This window comes from Populus nigra, chromosome 14 (genome assembly GCF_951802175.1).
Source record: "Populus nigra chromosome 14, ddPopNigr1.1, whole genome shotgun sequence".
Lineage (NCBI taxonomy): Eukaryota > Viridiplantae > Streptophyta > Magnoliopsida > Malpighiales > Salicaceae > Populus > Populus nigra.
Window position 1 is genome coordinate 3,455,629 of NC_084865.1, and position 22,066 is coordinate 3,477,694.

At 28.7% G+C, this 22,066-nt stretch overlaps 2 long non-coding RNA genes across 2 annotated transcripts; both read right to left on the reverse strand.

Annotated features, from left to right (window-relative positions):
- Positions 1 to 219: 219 nt before the first annotated feature.
- On the reverse strand, positions 220 to 1,728 carry LOC133673529 (uncharacterized). Its single transcript, XR_009835003.1, has 3 exons — positions 1,304 to 1,728; positions 767 to 833; positions 220 to 569 (listed from the first exon to the last, which is right to left on the reverse strand). It is a non-coding gene; the product is annotated as an uncharacterized LOC133673529 (long non-coding RNA).
- Positions 1,729 to 15,984: 14,256 nt separating this feature from the next.
- On the reverse strand, positions 15,985 to 17,175 carry LOC133673586 (uncharacterized). Its single transcript, XR_009835006.1, has 2 exons — positions 16,855 to 17,175; positions 15,985 to 16,770 (listed from the first exon to the last, which is right to left on the reverse strand). It is a non-coding gene; the product is annotated as an uncharacterized LOC133673586 (long non-coding RNA).
- Between the last annotated feature and the right edge of the window lie 4,891 nt (positions 17,176 to 22,066).

The following is a 22,066-nucleotide window of genomic DNA, read 5'->3' on the forward strand; positions in this document are numbered from 1 at the left end:
TGAAAATCATATACTGCAAGCAGAGAAGTATTCATTTGAACAAAATGGAAAAAATAGCCTCACCTTGATGGTTAGTCTTTACAACTTTTCTACCTCATGTCTCTTGTTTTTGACTTTAGAACTTAGAAGCAATTGAAGATGGATCAATCGATGCATCTAAAGCAATATGTGGGAGCAGCAAACATGGATATGGGTAGCATAGAATACAAACATGCAGCATGCTAAATTCTGGTTTCTCAAGAGAAAATTGCTTTCTAACTATTACATAGATGATATATCAAACAGGGAAATGTTTTTGAAGGCCAGCGTGGTATGCAGCTTATAGAAGACATTTTACACTGCTCCCATGTCTAACAACTTAACCACATCTTCTATGTCTTAATTTTTCAACATCTCTGAGACAATAGTAGCAAGTGTATATCCGTACAATTTGTCAGCAGAATGGAACATTATGATGAGAAAGTCAGAAATCTTTATCTGAAACAATAGATTTACATTTAAATTTCAAACTAAAACATATATTCCCTGAAATCGCTGCTGTATGCTTCCAAGTTCCAACCACAAGATTCCTGTAAGTACACAATTTTCATACAAAAAACAATTAAATATAAGAATCTAACCTTAGAATTTATATTAGAAATCCTATCCCTGCTTGGAAATGGAGCACAAGTCAAAGTAACACCCTTTAAATTAATTTCTGAGTCAGAATGTAACAAGATATTCCAATAGCATATTTATCCAAAAAACAACAATATATTGTACAAACCTTGTCAGCAGAAGATCTCCAAAAAGGGCCTTCAACTTGTTCCGGTAAATGCTAGACATTGGTAGAACTGTCAACAAAACATATTTTATCCAATGAAGATGTCAGAGTTCAACAGTCCAAACTTTCATCTGTAATGCTGTGAGCAACATTGACATTAGTCAATGAAGCAGGGAACATTGTACAAGCCAAAACTTTAAGACTGATAAATGGGAACATAGATACCCGATACAAAGACAACCGGTTTCATTTGAGCCGTAAGTGTAAAGTTCACCTCCATCTATGAAACTCATGATTGCTTGATAAAGACACTGTTTTTTTTTTAATTAATTCAATTCAATAACTTAACTGTCAGGTAAAACCGGTGTTAAGATTATAACTCATAATCATTTAATACTTTAATACCATATTAAAATATCTTAATAACTTAAACTATTAAATAAGTTAATTATCAATATAAGATATATAATTCTCTAACAAAGAAAACACATCAGATTACACTAATCATAAGTTGATGGCAGACTGGACGGAATGGCATACCTAAGAACATAGAAGTTCACCAAGCTGTCCAAAATCATTACAGCCAGTGGCATAAACACTCCCGCTTTCTGTCAAGGGACAATAAATAATCTGTAAGACCATACTAAAAAAGAAGAAGAAGCAAAACTTGGAGAGAAGTACCAGTTAAGAAGAGAGTGCGAGCACAGCGGCCACAAGAAATGGATTTAAGATTGTGATAACGAAAAGAAGAGTAATGATTAATAAGCTTAGGTCTCCACGGAGAATCCAAACTTCCGAATCCTGATTAATCTCCGTTATCACCATTCCCCTACACTGCCCCCATACACATCTCTTCCTTCGCTCTACGACGACGACAACAAATATTTACTCTACTTTTTGTGAGCTTTGTTTGTGAAATGAAAGAATGAATGGTTTAGAAAGAAGAATGCAACGGACGTAGTGTTTTTTTTTTTTTATTATTATTAAAAAAGAAGAAGCTGGCAGGTAGATGCCACTTTAAATTTCGAAGCCAAACAACATGTCATGGGCTTTTTGATAGACTAATAGGGCTCTATTTACCATAGTGATGGGCCATCTTGCAATGGCTTAATATTAATCTTTACAGTGAATTCTTAAAAAGGTTAAGGTAACTTTTAGTTTAAAGAAAATTTATGATAAAAATATATTAGATTAATTTTTTTTAATTAAAGGTATTTTTATCCTTATATATCTATCAACATTTATTTTCAACCTTAATAATTTAAAATTAATTATTTTTCCGAGTTGTGCTGCGAGTTAGATAATAATGTTTTGAATGGTATAAATTAAATGGTTAAGCGAAGAATGATTCAAATTATAGCATTATCATCAAAGATAATTCAAGAGCCATTTGTTTACCGATTAAAAAAAAAGGAACAAAACTTCTTATCTATGAGGATGCTTAGACATTTGTAGATGCTTCGAGCGTCACAAATCTCAGGGTTAGTGAAGGTTTACCTAATCGTTAACTTCAGGATCTCAAGAGATTAGTCGAAGTGCGCGTAAACTGATCCGGATACCCACGATTACCAAAAACAAAAATAAATAAATAAAGAAAAACAAAATTAATGAACTCATCAAGTGACAAAAAACATTCAAACTGAGATAACATATAGACCACATTTCATAAGCTTTCCGTATTATTTTTCACTCAAATAAATTCAACTAAATAAAAAAATAATAATTTTAATATATTTTAAACTATGCCAGACTTTTTTCTTAACCTTGCTTTATTATAAGAGAGGTGAGAGAATAGAATAGTTTTTTTGTGGTAAGGGGAAGGAAAAAAAACACATAATTATGGCTTCAACACATCGTAGAAAATATAATAAAAGATTTTTTAAGAAATTACAAGACTGCTACTGCATGGTATCTATAGTGATATCACTGTGCAAAATACCATCCTCCTTTAGCTTTTACTGATGATGATGGAGAGGAAATTTTCTTGACTTTAGTCTAATTGAAAAAACCAGGATAAAATTGATAAGACTAAGACAAATTAATCACACTTTACCAAGTGAAAAAAAGAAAGAAAGAGTGAAAAATGACACGGTAAAAAATAAGCCACGTGTAAAGTGAAAAAATTGCAAAATTTTTTCTTATAAAATCATTTTCTTTTGTATAATTTTATGTTTAATCCTTCTAATTTACAGAAAGTCCCATTACTATCTCTAATAATTGTTTTCTGTCAAATATTATAAAATGAGAGATTGCAGCCGAAAAACAATCATAACTCCAGCCCCTACCATTGCCTTCTCCTGATCACCAACCCAAGAGAGTTTCAAAGACTTCAAAATTAATTCCAGCGTTTGTCTTATCTTGAACATCATCAATATCTTTCTTCGAACAACCATGATTCAACGTAAAGCTTGAAGACGGTTTGGTTTTTTTAAAACAACGAAACAAAATTTGCTCTTTGTTTGCAAGGATTATATACTCCGACGTTATCATCGATGCTACAAACCTAAAACCACCACCAACTCCACCACCATCACTGTCTCTATATTACCACTACCACCATCCTATATAAGAATGTATCAAATAGATTTTAGCCATCTGATTAATAGCTAGGCATGGTTAGAATTTTAATATTTTTACAGTACCCTTTTCAGTGTAGTTATATGAAAATCTTTATGACTCGATATTTAATTTTATCTTCTAAGAGATTTCGTTTAATAATTACGTCAGTTTTAAGTGAATTCTATCTAATAAATTTATCGTGTTAATTGCAAGCTATAGTGTTATGTTAAAAAAAAAACATATATAAATGATCATAGAATTTGAGCAACATACCAAAACGTATCATTAGGGAAAATGACTTGTAAACAACCAAATCATTCCAAGAAATTCGTGCAAATTCTGTGTGAAATAATAAATAATAAGTTAGAAGTTCCATAAAGAATAAATGGTTGGTTCGAGTAACACTTCATCATCCTTCCCAAACTGGGCAATTACAAAACCATCAACAATGGCTTCAAACTAGGCAGTCACAAAACCACCAACAAACGGCTGAGAAATAGAGGCAGAAAAGGTCACGAAAAGACAAAAGGAGGTTTTATTTATGAATACGCATAGAAAAGGAAACCACTCCCATAGGGTTTGGTCGAGAGGGGCCAAGTGTTTCCTCCGCTTAGTGCCAATTGCCATGCAACAGGAAAGATTTTTAATATAAACTAATCCAGTTGATTAACACGATAACATGCTTGATTAGACATTTTATTATTATTATAGTACAGTTGGCATGATTCTATCACCAACACAGCGTTTAACCTAATTTCCATAGAAGGGCCAGGAAACAAGGTTTCCCCTAATTAGGTGGGCATTAAGGAGAGGAAGCCATCCCTTGAAGGTTCCCTTCATGCACCCGAGAAAATTAAGTTAGGGTCAGGTGGAAGACGATGAGAGAGTTTTTTGCTGTAAGCATTCTGGAGAGAAAGGTGGGAGTTGATTACGAGTTTACCTGAATATTTATCTAATCTCCATTGGGTAAAAAAAAATTGAAAATATTCGAGTAATGAGTGATTTGCATATTTAATTAAATCTTTTTCAGTAAATCTTGAGAACTTGAATTATGTTTTTAATTCTATATTTTAACTAGTTTAAGAAAAAAAAAGCTAGTTTAATGAGTAATGGATTGAATTTTATTTTTTTTGCATCGCCTGAATTACCATATCAACTTGGATGAAATCGAGTAATGGAGAGTTTAATTTTCGAGTCGAGTGAAGTAAGAAAAGCTCATAAATAATTATCCAATATGAAATGGCGATTTTCACCCAATTTACACAAACGCTCACCCCTAGTAATTAATCCTGTTATTTTTTTTTCTCTCTTTAAGTTTATTGTAGTATTTATGTTAAATCTTGATTTTTAAATTTAATAATTGTTATTTCTTAATAATATAATTGATATGTTCTTAAATAAAGCTTTAATCCCTACTCGTTTAAAATTAAGAGGCTCTCTATAAGACCAGTACTGATTAGGAGCTAAATGATTTTGTTTTTTAATAAAAAGTTTAAAAATGAACTTAATGGTCAAAATATATATTGATAGAACATGTGGGCCTCCTTTTAATTATTAAAAGTGAATTTATTTGTAATTTTCTGATAATAATATTTTTTTAAAAGATTTTTTTGGTCTCCAATTACATCTGATTTCTTTTTTTCATAACTCCACCACGAGCTACACACATAGCATTGAAAACATTACCTCCTTTCTTCCCGATTCTTCTTCTTTTGAACATGATAGTTATTTGAAATTGTTGACCATATCTACTACTATAATTTTCATTGCATGAAGGAAAATCACGGGACTAAGCATTATATAACCTAGTTGACTGCCAAATCCTGCATGTGAACTGTTCACCTGTGACGTTTCAGAACACCAAAAAATCAATTCTAGACAGCAAGGATTTTGGTCGAAGGGATGTTTGCTAGCTAGCTAGTGGTAGGTATATATTAGCATTAATAATAACATTAACAATTTTTTTTAATGTACTTCTCTTCTCCAAGTAACACTATGTTTTTTCTTTCCTTTTTTCTTTTATTTTTTTTTTTCCAACTACAATTTCAATTCTATTCTTGACTATTAGGTTTAGTAGAATTTGAACTTTATTTTTTTTAATGTATTTTTATAAAATTATCTTAAATTCTTGAAGCAGACTGCAAATTTAATGAGTTAATTTAGTTGACTCGATCAAGTTTTTTTAAAATTTTTAAAATTTATTTATTTAACATTAGATTGATTGAGAATTAAACTTCATTATTTATATTGAAGGTTATCTCCATATCATGACTCGAACCACGAGTTTAACGAGTTAACTTTAGTTGACTTGAGTTATTTTTTGTATTTTTGTAATCATTATTTTTCAATTTTCTCTTTCAAAATTGTGTTTTATAAATTTTTTATAATTTATTTTTTATTAAGTTATCCTGGTTTCATGATACAAGTCGCGGGTTTGGCATGTTAATCCAAGTTGATTAGGATCATTTTTTAAGTCATTTTTTTAATTGATTTTTTTAGTTTCATCATTCAACATTGAGTTTATTAGAATTTGATCTTATAATTTATTTTAATTTGCTTTTTATGAGGTTATTGTGATCTTATAACTTGGTATGTGGATTGACAAGTTAACCCGAGTTGATCCAAATTAATCCAATATGTTGTTATCTCAATGTTTATTAAAAAAATCTCACCTTAAATATTTATTTTGAGTCAAACTATATTTTTACTGGTTATATAGGATGTTTTTAGATCTGTTAAGACAACCGAGTTATATTAAATTAATTCCGATATAATTTATTTTTTTCCAACTAAAAAAATATTAACAATATCTAAATATTTTTTGACATTAAAAAAATTATCAAAACGTCGTAAGCCAGTAATCTATTTGAATTATATAACGTGTTAAAAGCACCTTAAAGTAGTGAAGCACTAGCTATGAATAAGCATTAAATTGTCTTCTGCCGACGACCTTTGGCGTCGTTTCAGTTCTTGTCTCAGCAATGAATTTTTGTTATTAGACCAAGTCATGACATGTCAAAGCAATCGTGTGTAGATGTGCTCGGCCGAGAAGGCTCCATTCAAATGCTCTATTATGATTAATTAATGGTTTGTTTTTAATATTTGACAATTAAAAATGAATTTTATTGATGCCTTTTGTCCAATATAAAAAATCTTGACAAATTTACAACAAATCTAGCCATCAATCAAAATAATTCGAAAACAAATTGAAGAGCAGGGTTTTTTTTATATCAGTGCCGATAATTCCTTCCGAATTCCAGTCCTAATAACTACAAATATTTTTTTTTATTCCGAGATTTAATTATCGTTACAGTTAACTGGTGTAAAACCATTTTTATTTTCACTGCAATTTAAGGTGCGTACATGACTCTGGATTTTCTTTGCAATAAGCTATATATATATATATATATATCGTACTGTATGATAAGCAAAGTGAGTGCTAATAATTAATCAGATTGTGCTTCGGCAAGGAAAAAGAAATCTGAGCAAAGATCAGTAATGCCTACAAAAGAAAAGACAAAAAATAAAATAAAATTAAAAGCTATCTCTATCAAAATATCACTAATTAACTTATAATATAAATCCCATTAGAGCTAGATATAACAGAAAATACATGATGCGAGAAATTTCATGTGATATAAGCCGCGGCGAGCCACATAGGAGATTAAGGGGCAATTATCCCCTTATTTTTTTTAATTGTTTTGAATTGTTTTAAATAATAGGTATTGATTTGATTATTTTAAATTAATTAAAGGTTATATTATTTTCAATTGAATTGATTACAGTATAGAATTAATTTTGTTCACTAGATAAACAAGCAAATATTTTAGTTGTTGTCAATAAGTAAAAATTGATATTTGTAAAATTAAAGGTTGGTTTTTTCTTTAAAAAAAAAAAGAAAAACACTATATTTTTATTTTTAAAAATGATTTATCATGATAAATTTAAACTATCAATCCTGATCCATATCCATGTATTATGTATAGCATGCTACATGGTAATGGGGTGTGAAATGGGTTTTGATAAATTAATGTGTATTTTATTATGAATTTCATATGAAAGATTTATAATTATTATATAATTGAACTGAATTTTGTTATTATGAAAACTTAAATAGAATAATTATAATATAGTTTTTTTTATTTTAAAAGTATTTTAAAATTAATTTTGCTTTATATGAGTTAGTATATTTATTTCAAATTAATTTTTAATGCATATCTATATATTATAGTATTTATTAATTAATTTGTTCTTTTATTTAAAATACTTTAACTCCGCCGTTGGATATAAGTACAGTTTAGATATTGGAAAGCTTGTTTCAAACTTGATGCGAAAAAAGATATCCAAACCTGAAAATTACTTTTTGTGAAATTAATTATTAAAGATTGTGTTCATAAGAGATTTGAACAATAATTTATCCACAGTTTTTGTTCACGCTGGTTGAAAACACAATACTACCGTAACCTTTTGGTATCATGCTCTCCTCCCTCCCCCTCTCCCTCTCCCTCTCCCTCTCTCTCTCTCTCTCTATATATATATATATACATACATACTCCCTCTCTCTCTCTCTCTCTCTCTCTCTCTCTCTCTCTATATATATATATATATATATATATATATATATATATTGATATTGGCATTACTTTTCTTTATGCAATGTCTCAATGTCTCCTTTTTTTTTTTTGTTTATTTTAGAAGAATTCGATATATTGAAGGTACGAATAAGAAAGTAATAAAAAACAAGATAAAAAAAAAACCACAAAAAACATAATAATATAAAAATAAAAAGCAGATAATAAAAAATATAAAACTAATATATATATCAGAATTGAAAGAGTGGATGCGCATTCTGACAGTGAAAAACATCATCCTTGCTTCTTGATTTCTTACCTTTTCCTAAATACAAAAGGAAAATAAATCTTTAACCTGAAGTTAATTGGGATAATTTCATTGATATATCTATATTTGTATAAGTAATTATAAGATGGCCATCTCATAGGCGTAGCTATCATTTAATTCGCGAGATCAGAACTTACTATATATGGGTACAATCCAATTAATTAATTAGTATATAATCAACATATATTGACGTGCTACTTCAACTCCAAGAAAAAGTAATTAACATATTAATTGCAAATTAGTCATCGCGATTAGTTGGGTTCACGTTGTTTGATGACGTAGCAAACATGTGCAACAGTGGTTTTGATTACAGAATCTTGCTTAATTATATAATTAGGACACTTTAAATACTAGCTAGAGAAAATATAGCAAGACGTTATGCATATGAGACACTGCCCAAGAAATTCCTTAGATAATTAAGAAAGGTATAATGTTGCCTATAGGAATCGACAACTACATTCCTAATTAATATTAAATGAAGCACACATACATATAATAATACAAGTGTTGTTAAATATTGAGACCTACCAGTTAGATAGATACCGTATTATTTAACCATGCTATGTTTTAAGTTGAATCAATTTTTAAAAAATATTAAAAAATATTCAGGAATTATTAATATATGCTCAACAAAGAAAAAAAAAACATGTAAGGATTGAACTTGTCAACTTGACAAGTTTAAAGACAATCTCGATAACTAGAAAAAAAATAGTTTGATTAAAAATTTTGTAAAACAATATATTTTTTTTAAAAACTATTAAAATGACAACATATTTAATTGACTCAAGTTAATTTTGATTAACATATAAAACCCGTGACCCGGGTCATGAGATTGATAACTTCGTAAAAAACACTCAATTCTCAATTAACCTAATGTTAAAAAATAAAATTGAAAAAAAAAAGAAAAAAATAACCCGAATCAACCCGATTTAACTTGTCAAACTTGGATCATGAGACCTAGATCACCTAATAAAAAGTAAATCAAAACAAAAGGCTTAATTTTCAATCAATCTATACCCAAGTTATGAGACTAAAATAACTTCATAGAAAGTAAGTAAAAATAAATTATGAAGCTCAATGTAACTGTCTCGATTTTCCTGGACAAAACACACATTTTTATATGGAAAATACTAGATTTTTTTTATTTCTTGCTGAAATTTCGATAGAGTTTTCCCTATAATAGTGATATCTCATGTTATTGACTTAACCTGTTACAATTATATATTATTTTCCATTCTGTGGATCCAATCATCCTATATCACAATCACATCAAACAAACGTTGTAAACACAACTTATTAAGCATATTTACATAACAGTTCTCAAACATACAATTATATATAAAACATGGAATTTAGAAATCTGACATTAATAATAATGTAATTCCTTAAATTTGACAATACTTGATTAGACTCTAGCTAATATTTATACAAAATGATACAAAGTAAAGATACGTACATATATGTTTACATTAATGTCCCAAAATATTCCATACAATACATTAATTATAATTACATTGGTTTTCTATTTAGAGAAAGTTCTACATAATCTATAATAAAATCAATACAATCTTAACTGTATAGCTAGTTTTGTCTCAAACAAGATGAGTTTATAAGCAAACATGGTCACAATGAAGTTTATAATATCAAAGTTACTTACTTAACCTCAATATCAATATAATAAATCATTTCATCTTAATAATTCAATGTAGTAAACCTTTTTCTTTCTATTACACCTTGTACATAAATTTAGTTTCAATATTAAACACCCCGATATTCTTTATCACCAATAACTTGGGTCAACCAAATTAATGATAATATCAATTTCAAATCAATATCATATCAATATTGACTACTTAAGGGTATGCTAATAATATTTTTCCTGTTATCATTAGCTTTCACTTTATGGATAACTAATTAAATTTCCACGTAATGTTGACACCAGTATAACCCTATAGACATATTAGCCTTTATAATCCTGGAACGGCTAATCAAGTTTATGTAATTGCCAATACCAATAGGACTTGTTGGTATCATTAGACTTCGCGACCTGGATGGCTAATAAAGTTTAGTTTGACATTCTCATTTCTATATTTTTAGTAGTATGCTCATGTCGGTATAATCCTATTGATATCTATATCCTGAAACGACTAATCAAGTTCTTATTTCAGTAAATGACGATATTAATGTATCACATTAATATCATTAGCTTCCGAATTATCTTAGATATTTAATCAAGTTCACAATTCTTTTTTTTCTTTCACCTTATTATTACTCCATTTATTATTCATGATTTGTGTTTCAAAAGAAATTGCAATTAATACAATTTAAGGGAAACAAATTAAATATATCAAAATGTAGGATGTCTACTTGATAAATGTGACATCCCAGTACCTACTCCACTTTGAAACAAGATCAATTCATTACTATCCATTTTTATAAACTTAGGAACATAACTAGTTCCATTATAATAATTTTCATCATGGTATATTCCACTTCATGAACTAAATATTCTTATTTTCCATAACCATAACTTTCATTATCTCTCATATAAGTCTATTAAATTACTTTCTCAAAACATATAATTATCTAAATGTTTTCATTATTCATAATTAGTTATAATGTCACAAAATTATACATCACAAATTATCTCATCAACATTATTTACATCCTTCATAAATCAAAACACAATCTTACACTTCTATCTTACAAAATCCTCACCCAAAATGTTTTGACAATCTATCCACAACTAGATATAATCATTAATTTTATCCTAGATAAGAAACTTATCAATTTAATTAATCATAAATTTAAGTCATTTCAATGTTATTCAACCATAACAACATCACCCATATCAATTTTACAAAACCCCCAATTCTCACATAAGAACATTAAATTCAATAATTAAGAATTCAATCAAAAATCAATTAAATTTCTTAATAACTGATTCAAATAAACTTAGATAACTTTACCAGACAATAATATATACTCCTAAAACTAACCAGTCAAAATTTCTCAAGCTTTCTTATTCTTTTTTCACCTCACTAACGTTCTCTCTCTAATTCCTTACTTTCCCCTCATCAAGTCTTTCTAATTTCAAGTGATTAAGTATTTATTATAGTAAAATCTCACACTTTTCTCCCTGAATCTTTAGTTTTCCCTAGGTTTTTACAAAGATTAAGCTCGAGAAAAGAAGAACTTTCATTATCTCTTTCTTTCCATCAAGGTTGACAGCTCAATAGCGCGTGTGTATATATATATATATATATATATATATATATATATGTTTTTTGAAAATATTTTCAGATTTTATCTCCTGTATATTTTAAATTTCATTGAATTATATCCCATTATCTTTTTTTCCCTCATGTATCACTTCCATTTAATTTTTATTTGTATTTCTATATTTCTATATTTTTTATTTATTTTTCAATTTTTTAATTACCCCCTATATATTCCTAGATTAAGTTTGATTTATTAATATTAAAAGTTCAGGCAGGAGGTTTACACTCAATTTCTAATAAATTTAATATAAAAAAAAATCTAAGTTTTTTTTCTAAAAAACAAAATAATAATTCAATGAATAGTACTTTATAAAAAGAGGAACAATATTTTCCCTAATAACTAAGAACTTAACTAAAAATTTAAATTTCAGATGAAAAATTAAATGATATATATATTTGTATCTTATAATTTGTAACCAAATGAGAAATGAATCATCGCATAGAAATCAGAATTTACAAGAGGGATTCCTATTCTTCATGCATGAACTGAAAAAGATATTAATTTGTAAAAAGGATTTGGCAAATAAAAAAAAGGGAGTTGGTATGTCGATTCTTGGAAAGGGAGTGGCTTCATTCTATATTACAGAGGATCGAGAACTATCCTTGATAATTTGTTCTGTTTGGTCACATGGATTCTCTGCCGGAGACACTACCTGACATCTTGCTGTTTCCAACTTTCCAAGCTAAACGTGTTCTCTACCTTTAATTAATTAGCAAAAGCTATCTGGGAAAGGATTTTCAGAGTTAAAACACCGTGCATTGAACAGTGTTTTCACAGTTTTGCTTCTCACACCAGAAAATAAAATAATAGTAGCTACTGAGACATTCAATTTTTTTTGTATAAATCCTATTATTCATTGTTAAATTAACATGGGATAAATAAATATTTTTTCATTTCAATTGCACAATAAAATAACCATAGTACTCTTAAACATAGTTATTAGACCAGGCCCGGGGGTTGACCCTTCGGGTTTCAGGGGTCAACCCGGGTCAACTCGGGTCAACTCGGATTAACCCGGAAAAATTAAAAAAAAATAAAGTTTTAATATTTCATATGAAAAAATCCATGTAAATATAGATTATACATATTATGAAGTTTAAAAGAATATTTTAAAAAGTTTTTTATCCCACATTAAAAAGATATTATGTTAAGCTTTTAAGTTTAAGTATTTAAACTAAAAAAGTTTTTTATCCCACATTGAAAAAACATAACTTTTTCCTTGGAAACATAGAGTATATATACTAATGGGTTTCAAATCCCACATTGAAAAAACATAACTTTTTTCATGGGAACATGAAGTATATATATAAAAGGGTTTCAAATCCCACATTGAAAAGATATTATGTTATCCTTTTAAGTTGAAGTATTTAAACCAAAAGGTTTTTTATCCCACATTGAAAAAACATGGTTTTTTTCATGGGAACATAATGTACATATATGAAAAGGGTTCAAATCCCACATTGAAAAAATACTATATTATCCTTTTAAGTTGAAGTATTTAAACCAAAAGGTTTTTTATCCCACATTGAAAAAACATGACTTTTTTCTTGGGAACATAGAGTATATATACTAATGTGTTTCAAATCCCACATTTGAAAAAAAAATAAAAAAAAAAATAAAAAAACGGGTCTCGTCCGGGTTCGCCTGAGTCGCCCGGGTTTGGCCGAGCTGTTGCCACAGCCGGTCTTTTGTTAAACCCGGACCGGTCCAGCCACCGGGTCGACCCGCCAGGCCGGGCCGGGTTTAATAATTGTGCTCTTAAAAGCAAACAAAACACTTTAAAACTAGCATTAAGAGATTTTTTTGTATTTTTACAAAGGTTTAATTTTAGTTATTATCAGGTTAGCTGAGAGATAATTTAATATTTGATCAAATATAAAAATTAAATTAAAAAAATACAGTAAAATAATCAAAATATCATTGAAGACTAAAAAAATAAAACTAGCCTCAAAAGGCTTTTTCATTTTTTTCACAGTGTTGTTTTTTTGTTATTATCATATTATATGAGGAGAAATTTGTTAATCGACCAAATATTAAAAAATATAAAGGTTGGGGTGGCATGCGCCCTCTTCAGCGCCTATACCTATCGGTTGACACGAATGTTGACTTCCGATGTTTAAAAATGCCTTTTTATCTTGTTTTTATAAGCGTCATCGCGTCTTTTTCCTGTTGGTGCGACATGTGTCAGCTATGATGGTCTGATTTGTCACCGGTGGGTCTTTCACTTCCTCTCTTCTTTCATCCTCCCAAAAAATTACAGTTCAACATATTTTGTTGTTGGTATTTTAGTTTTAGCTCTTATTTTTTTGATGTTTAATTTTTTTTCTTGATTTTTTTGTAGAAATTTTATTTATTTAAATTAGGCTTTTGAGAATATATGTATATAAGTTAAATTGTCGTTGTATTTATCTTTCATTCAGTTCCACTTACTTGATGGAGACTGTTTAATATATATATAATTCACTCGTTTACTATATATATAAAAAAAGTTAAATTACCTTATTTTGTAATTAGTGGAACTTTAATGCGTATGTTTTGTCTCTTGTTTAATCTTATTTTTTACATAAATTGCTAGTTGGTGAACATGCATGTAGTGATGAATCACCTTAAATTCTACTTATTCGTGAAAACTGTGTATATGTTGAAATTAATTAAAGATGGATTGATTGTGTGATGTGTGACGAGTGAAGAATTGGAATGAAAAATATTTCAGGATGATTGGATCACAAATGAATGAATTGGATATTTAATTTAAAATGACAAGTATAATGTAGATAATTTGATATATTAAAATACAGAGGTAATTCTGCAAAAAATATCCTAGAGTGTACTAAATTGAGAAATATGAGCTGCCAACTTAGGTTGCCAAGTAGCCAAATGTAAATTATTATTATTCTTATTGTTATTATTATATTAATTTTAAGTATTTTAGCTTAATAAATCAATGTAATGGGCAATGGGTTGAAAACAATTGGGTTACATGAATTATTGGATTAATTGGGACGGAAAACAATGATTAATGGGATTTTTTTACTGGCCAGGTAAACAATTAATTAACCCAAAATGGCCGTTTACCATCCAATTTACACGAACCATCACCCGTTTTTCTTACAACTAGAAATAAAAAAAGTCCCTCTATTCTGTGAGATATTAATGAGGCTGTTTGGAAGTATATTTAAAATTATTTTTTAAAGTATTTTTTATTCAAAAATATATTAAAATAATATTTTTTATTTTTTAAAAATTATTTTTGATATTAACGCATCAAAATTAATTATCTAAAAATACAAAAAAAATAAATTTAACGTAAAAAAATATATTTTTTTATTTTTTTAAAATATTTTTAAAATATAAAAACAAACAAAACTAGCGTGCAACTCAATCATTTTAATACATAACCCTTAATTTTTTTAAAAAAAAATATTTACCTTTTGTCTCCAACATCCAGTTTCTTTTATTCATTGCTCCACTACGGGCTTAAGTACACATATCATTAAAAATCCTACCACCTTTTTTTTTATATTTCTTTTTGTAAGGAAACCACTACCTACGTCCTTCTTCTTAACATGATAATTTGAACTTGTAGACCATTTCTTGTACTCTAATTTTCATTGCATGAAGGAACATCACGGGATTAACCATTAAATAGCCTAGTTGATTGCCAAGCTGCATGTGAAGAACTGTTCATCTGTGACGTTTCTGGACACAAAATAATCAATTCTACGCAACAAGGATTTTTGTTGAATCAGGGATGCTAACTAGGCAGGTTCAAAGCTCCTAAAAAATAGTTGAGCTAGCACCAGGCCCTGAATAGGCACCAAGTTGTCCGCTAGCCAATACTTTTTGTCATCGTTTCAGTTCCTGACCCAGCAAATAATTTTGGTCATTAGACCAAGTGATCATGACGTGCCAAAGCAATCGTGCACGGCTGAGAAGGCTCGATTTAAATTATCTTTTATTATTTCTTTAGTTAAAAAATGAATTTATGGATGCTTTTGTCCAGTATAACAAAACAAGACAAATTCACATCAATTCTAGCCATTAATCACAATACATGAAGAGGAGGAGGAGGAGGAGGAGGAGGAGGAGCAGTGTTTTTCATATGGTTGGGCGCCAATAATTCCTTTCAAATTTCAGTCCAAATAGTAATCAATTTTTAATTTAATTTCTGTTTACATTTAATTGGTGCGCCGTTTTCTTCTTCTCTTTTGAATTTTTCTTGCAATCTTTTTATCGTACAGGATGATAAGCAAAGTCTAAAGTAAGTGGTGATTATCAGATTCTGCTTCGGTAAGGAAAAAGAAACCTAAGCCAAGTTCAGTAATGCTAGCTACAAATTAAAGAAACGACAGGAAAACAAAAGTCATATATATATCTCTATCAAAATGTCAATTAATTCTTTTTTTTTTTTCTTTTCATAAGCCAAAATGAAGAAAAAAAAGAATACCAGAGAGGAAGAACCACTTGTACAGAAAAAAACAAAACACAATATCTTATTTGGTTTATATTGCAATTACTCTCTACAATTTGAAAAATTATTATTTACATTCTAAACATTATACACACGCTAACATGAATATCATTTCTAAAAAAAATAATTATTTAATATCACAACTTTATATATATAAAAAAAAACTAAAACTTAATATTTCATCAAACCTTTTGTCTGCAATACAAAATCAATCCCAATTTCATAATTTTTATTACCACATGCTGTAGAATTGAAGAATATTCGTATACCCACAAAAAAAACCAGTTCTCCAAGCACGCTTCGCACACAGAAGATTAAACTTGTGATCAATCCTAAAGAACACCTCAGCAACGCTGGTCGAGTTTGCAATCATGCAAACTATCCTCTGAAACTTAGCCAAGTCACCACCAGGAACAGTAGTAGGAGGCTGGTAGTTTAATCCCTCATTTAAACCTTGTAAATTCTAGGGAGAATCCACTGTTCTAACAAATGCTTTGATGAAAGCAAGCAATATAGATTTGGTTTTAAAGTAAGATTGGGATTGGGTATGAGAGAATGGATAGCATTAACAGGCGGGTAAAGTTCCGGATTCTTGTTGAAAGTTGATTCTTGTACCTTATCTTTAGCGCTATAGCTCTGAGCAGTTTGCTTTTGACTATTATTTTTGAAGAATATTTGCACCAGAGCTTCAGCGTCCTTAGAACCCTATTCTACAATTGGTTTGGAATTCAGTCACAGTCACATCCACATCCAGTGCTCCATCAAACCGAAGCGATGATCTCAACGAGGAGATAACCTGCACAAAATCGAACCTTTCAGTATCTAATTAAACAAGCAAAAACCAACATTTTTTGGTCAAGAACTTCGATTTTAATTGTACCTGAGACACAAGCCTGTTGAGATTCGTGTAAGAGGGTCGACAGGTATATATCAAAACGTCCTAATGAAAATATTAAGAGTCCATGCGTTGATGTGATGATATTCAGCGTTTGTGAGGATGACTGAATAAGTTGTGTGGGCTTCTTGATGGTGGTGGATCTGCGACTAGGTTTGGTGAGAGAGAGGGGGGGGATGGGAAAAATAGAGAATGAGATTTTTTGGAGGTTTTATTTAAATAATTGGTTTTTTTTAAGAGAAATAAAAAATTATATATGTTTTTATTGATAATTGAGAGATATTATAGAATGTACCTATAAATATTGTATATAGGAAATATTGTATAATTATTAATAAGAGAAAAGAGATTAGATGCTTGAGAGAAAGAGAAATAGTGTTTGAAAAGAGAGAAATTGAATTTAAAAATAATTTTTTTAATGTAATTAATCGATGAAGTGTTTCTATATATGTAAAAGTAATTTGATTATTTTATAATATTTGAAAATTCTTATTGATCCAGGATATAAATGATAATTTTTTATACTATAATAGATATTTATAATAATACAGACCAAACTACAACATGCTGAGAATATGTTTTACAAGTTGAAATATTGTCGGCTGGAATTTAAATTCCACCTCCAAAGGTATCATATTATATATAAAATATTAATCCTAAAACCTACGAACCATGAAAGGTAGAATAATCCATGCCATGTATTGGTTAAACATAAATCTAGGGTTTAGGCTCAAATCACGTAAGAGACTGATAAAAAATAATTTCTTATGATATGGTTGTTAACATTTGGATATAAAATCGTTTCCTTTTTTAAACACTTCTGTTAGATTTTGAGCCATACAATAAAGATAGATTCTTTTCCATTGATACCATTTCATAATAAAAAATAAATTAAAGCTATTGGGATTCAAATATGCTTTACTAAAAGAAGATAAACGATTGTTAGACTATATCTATTTATTTGATTTGTTTGAAACTTGACTAAAGATAAGTTAATTTTTTTTTTTACTCGGATATCCTCGTATTTTTTTAAAAAGTGAGACTAGTCAAGTTCAAGATTTGTAATTGTCTCTTTTAATAAATGTTTTTTTTTTAGAATCGAACTTGTATTTTCACTCGTTTAAAAATATAACAATATTTTAACTACTATACCAATATTTCATTAATAAAAATAAGTCTATTATGAATGTAGATAAGCATGATTGTAGCCAAGACGAATGATACCTAGAAAAAAATAAATTAAAAAGAGAACAAATTTAATATTGCTGAGCTTTCACGGTATATATATATAGCCTGATATGGATTAAAAAGATTCACATAGTCATATTCATCGATTATGAGAAGGGTGTAATGGGGGCACTACATACTCTATATATATATTCTGTACTAAATAATTAATGAGAAAAAAATACACGAACTTGGTCTATTATTTAAAATCATGGACCAAACTAATTAAATCTTTATATATCAACAAATTCTCTATAGAAAAAAATAGAAAATAATGAAAGAGATTATTTAAATCATGATTTTTATATAGTTTTAGACATATATATCACAGGACTAGAATAGCTGTAATTGAATGAATTAGGTGTATAATTTCTATGATCCAAGTTTGATTATGACCTGGATTCATTAACTCGTTTATTAAATGAATCAAATATGAACTTATCTTGACCCGACCGGCTGATAATCTATTTTAAAATTAAAAATAATATTATTTTTAATAAATATATTATTCTTAAAAAATATTTATTAAAAATATTTATTCATTTTTTCAAGCCTCAAATCAATTTTGTGAAAAATCATATAACATCGATGAAAAAATTAACGAGTTGGTTCTAGTATTATTGCTCTTCTGTTTCTAATTTATTACGTCTTGATTTAATCTGAATTTTTGTTCATTTCAAACTTGTTCTTTGTAAAATATTATATATTTTCAATTTCAATGATAAGAGAAAATTTCATCACAGTAATTAACACCGTTTTAATTACAATAATAAATAGGTGTGATCCAGAAGAAGGCAATCGAGCAACTTTGAAACCTCTTCTCTACATAAATAACGTGAGGTTAGCTATATTAGACTTGGAAAGCGTGATAGGCAGAGAGCAGAGTGGTTATTCACATTGAAAAAAAATTATTATAAACAGTGTTTATATTTCTAAAAAAATTCTTACAAGGTGCTATTGGAAACACAATATAAACAGTGTTTTATAAAAAAATATTTTTTTTTGTTTTTAAAATTATATATTTTTTTGTTTTAATATATTAGTGTCAAAAATAACTTTTTAAAAATAAAAAATATTATTTTAATATATTTTTGAATAAAAAATACTTTAAAAACAACACCTTTTATATACTTTTAAACTAATAATTCTGTTGTTATGATTTTTTTATTATCGAATTCAAAATCAAAAAAAATCTTGACCAAATAGATTTGAAATCATAAAGATTTGTTTATTATCTATTTTATTTATTAAACAAATCATATTTGAATCTATTATGATTTGATTTGAATTGAGATTGTCTTTACACATTAAATCATAATTGTTAGATTTGATGATCAAAGCATTCAATATATGATATGTGCATTCGTGTTTTTTTAATTTTGTTTTTGAGAAGTGATCATGTAACATTTCAAGCATTATTTTATTTTGTAATCACCGCCAAGAATATGCCCTAATTAAGCTTTTATTTTTCCTTAATTAATATATGTATGTATGTATATGTATAGTTAGGTATACCGGAATTAATCCAAGGCCTTGTAGACCATGGAATGCTGATCGACTAATTCTATATAATAGAATAATCTTCCTTGCTAGTGCGGATTCTTAGCAAGTTGCTAAATTATACCGAGATTTGAAGTAATTAAATAATTAATCCACAGTTTTATTTCATGAAAGAATTAATCCACAGTTTCTGTTAATACTGCCTTAGAACACAATATTATATTGCCATGTATGGTTAATCTTTACAGGGAAGCAGTACTTGAAAAAATTGGAAGATCGGAGAAGATTGGGTGCGTGTTGCTATATACCATGCTTGAAACTTGACGAGTCCTTTATTCCACACTTCTTCTTCTTCTTCTTCTTCTTTGTTGTTTTTTCTCTACTAATTTCACTCAGCAATGGCCTGTAATCACAACTCAGACTCATCTCGAGTAGTTCCGGTAGGTTCCCCACCCCCCTCCTAAATTCTTATAACATATACATATGTTCAATTTAATTATACCTTTTGATTTTGCAAGATATAAAATTTATTTCTGTGAGGGTATTTTCCTCACATTGATTAGTTCATAAGAACACGGGAATCTTATTTGTTTAATCTTTACCAAGGTATTTTTGATTGAATCTTTTTGGCCTCATCTGTCTTAATGGTGCAATTTATTTCTTTGATTGTCTGTTGTGTATGGTTTTTTAATGGGAGTTCTCTAGTTATTTCTAAAAGGATTTTGCTATTCAGCCAATTATGTGGTTTGTTTTTCATTGTTAGTTCTTGGATTTTCGTTTTATTTTTTAATTTAAATATGTTATTGCACTTTAATTCTTATTCAGAAAACGTTTCCTGCAAAAAACAGGAGAAAGATTTTAAAATATATTTTGGCCTTTCTTCTTCTTCTTCTTCTTCTTCTTCTTCTTCTTCATGCCCGGACAGCTGATGGTGAAGACACCGCCCCGTGCTTCTTAGTTTCTTGCTTGCTCATGGTTACGAACTGAAAATCTTCAACCTTTGAAGTAGGAATTTCATTGATATTTTATTACATCCCTATCCATATTTGTACGTAAAAGTAATTAGAAGATGATCATCTCATTTAATTAGTGAGATCGAAACCTACCATTGGATACAGACAGATTAGTCATCATCTGCAACAGTGGTTTTGATTACAGAATCTTGCTTAATTATATAATTAGGACAATTTAAATACTAGCTAGAGAAAATATAGCAAGACGTTATGCATATGAGACATTGCTCAAAAAATGACCTGGAGGATTGAAAAGGAGAAATTCTACTTATAAGAATCGACTAGCACATACCTAATTAATATTCAATGAATCTCACATATAATAACACAAGTGACATTAAATATTTAGACTGCCAGGTATATCGATATGATTGGAGGCAAAACTACAATATTAAATATATATTGGATGAAAGCTTAAATGGGATAGATGATGTAATAAAAATAATATATAATATGGTTTTGTACTATCATGGATGGCATGAATTCCTCCTGCCTGTCACGTAAGAATCTCTCTAGCCACCATGTATTGGCTAGCATTAATTCCTTTCTAATTTCTAAGTCAATAAAATTCCCATATCTTAAAGTAAATTTACTATACATGAATCATTAATTTTGATTTACAAATATTTATTTGTGTTACAATAAATATCATTCAACACATGGTGGCCTAAAAGATATATATAGAGTGCTTCGTGTGTTCAAGAGGAATTTCTGCTGCCATGGATGATAGAAAATTATAGTTTAAATAAAAATCAAAATAGAATGAAGGGAAAAGCAAAACTATGATGAGTACTTTAGAGGGCTGCTATTTTTTTCTTCCTGAAAATTAACCTCAAATTAATGAGTTTCATCCTAAATTTAAAATTTGAAAATCGTAGGGAGCTATATCCGAAAACCACTAAAAATTCAGGGTATGTTTCGGACTTGCCATGCAAAACATAACGTGGGTCCATCCCTCAATATGTCATTTATGTTTTTCCTCCCCCATCGAAATTGGATTAATAATCAAGAACCATATTAAAAGAAATTAAATGAGATAGAAAGTTTATGTTGATAACGATTTCAACACTAAAACAATTATTTTTTATGTTAAATAATTTTATATGATGAGCAGAATTTAAATTAGATGTTTTATTTACCTTAAAAATATCTAAAAAAAACATATTTGAGCTTAGAAGATTTTAAGTTTTGAATTGATTTTTTTTTTGTGTTTTTAAAGGTTCATAAATTGATTTAACAAGGCTTCTGGGTATTTTGGATAAAAAATAAGTTTATTTATAAAAAAATCTGAAACCTCAGTTTTCCGACCACAACAATAGTTGAATTCTGGGAATTTTCAAATGATGCGTCATCTACTTGTACAGGCAACACGTTTTTTTTTTAATTATTGAGGCACCATTAATTTTTAAAAAAACATTAAGTCACACTGGGGTCGTTGCTTGATGGGCTAGGCGCTA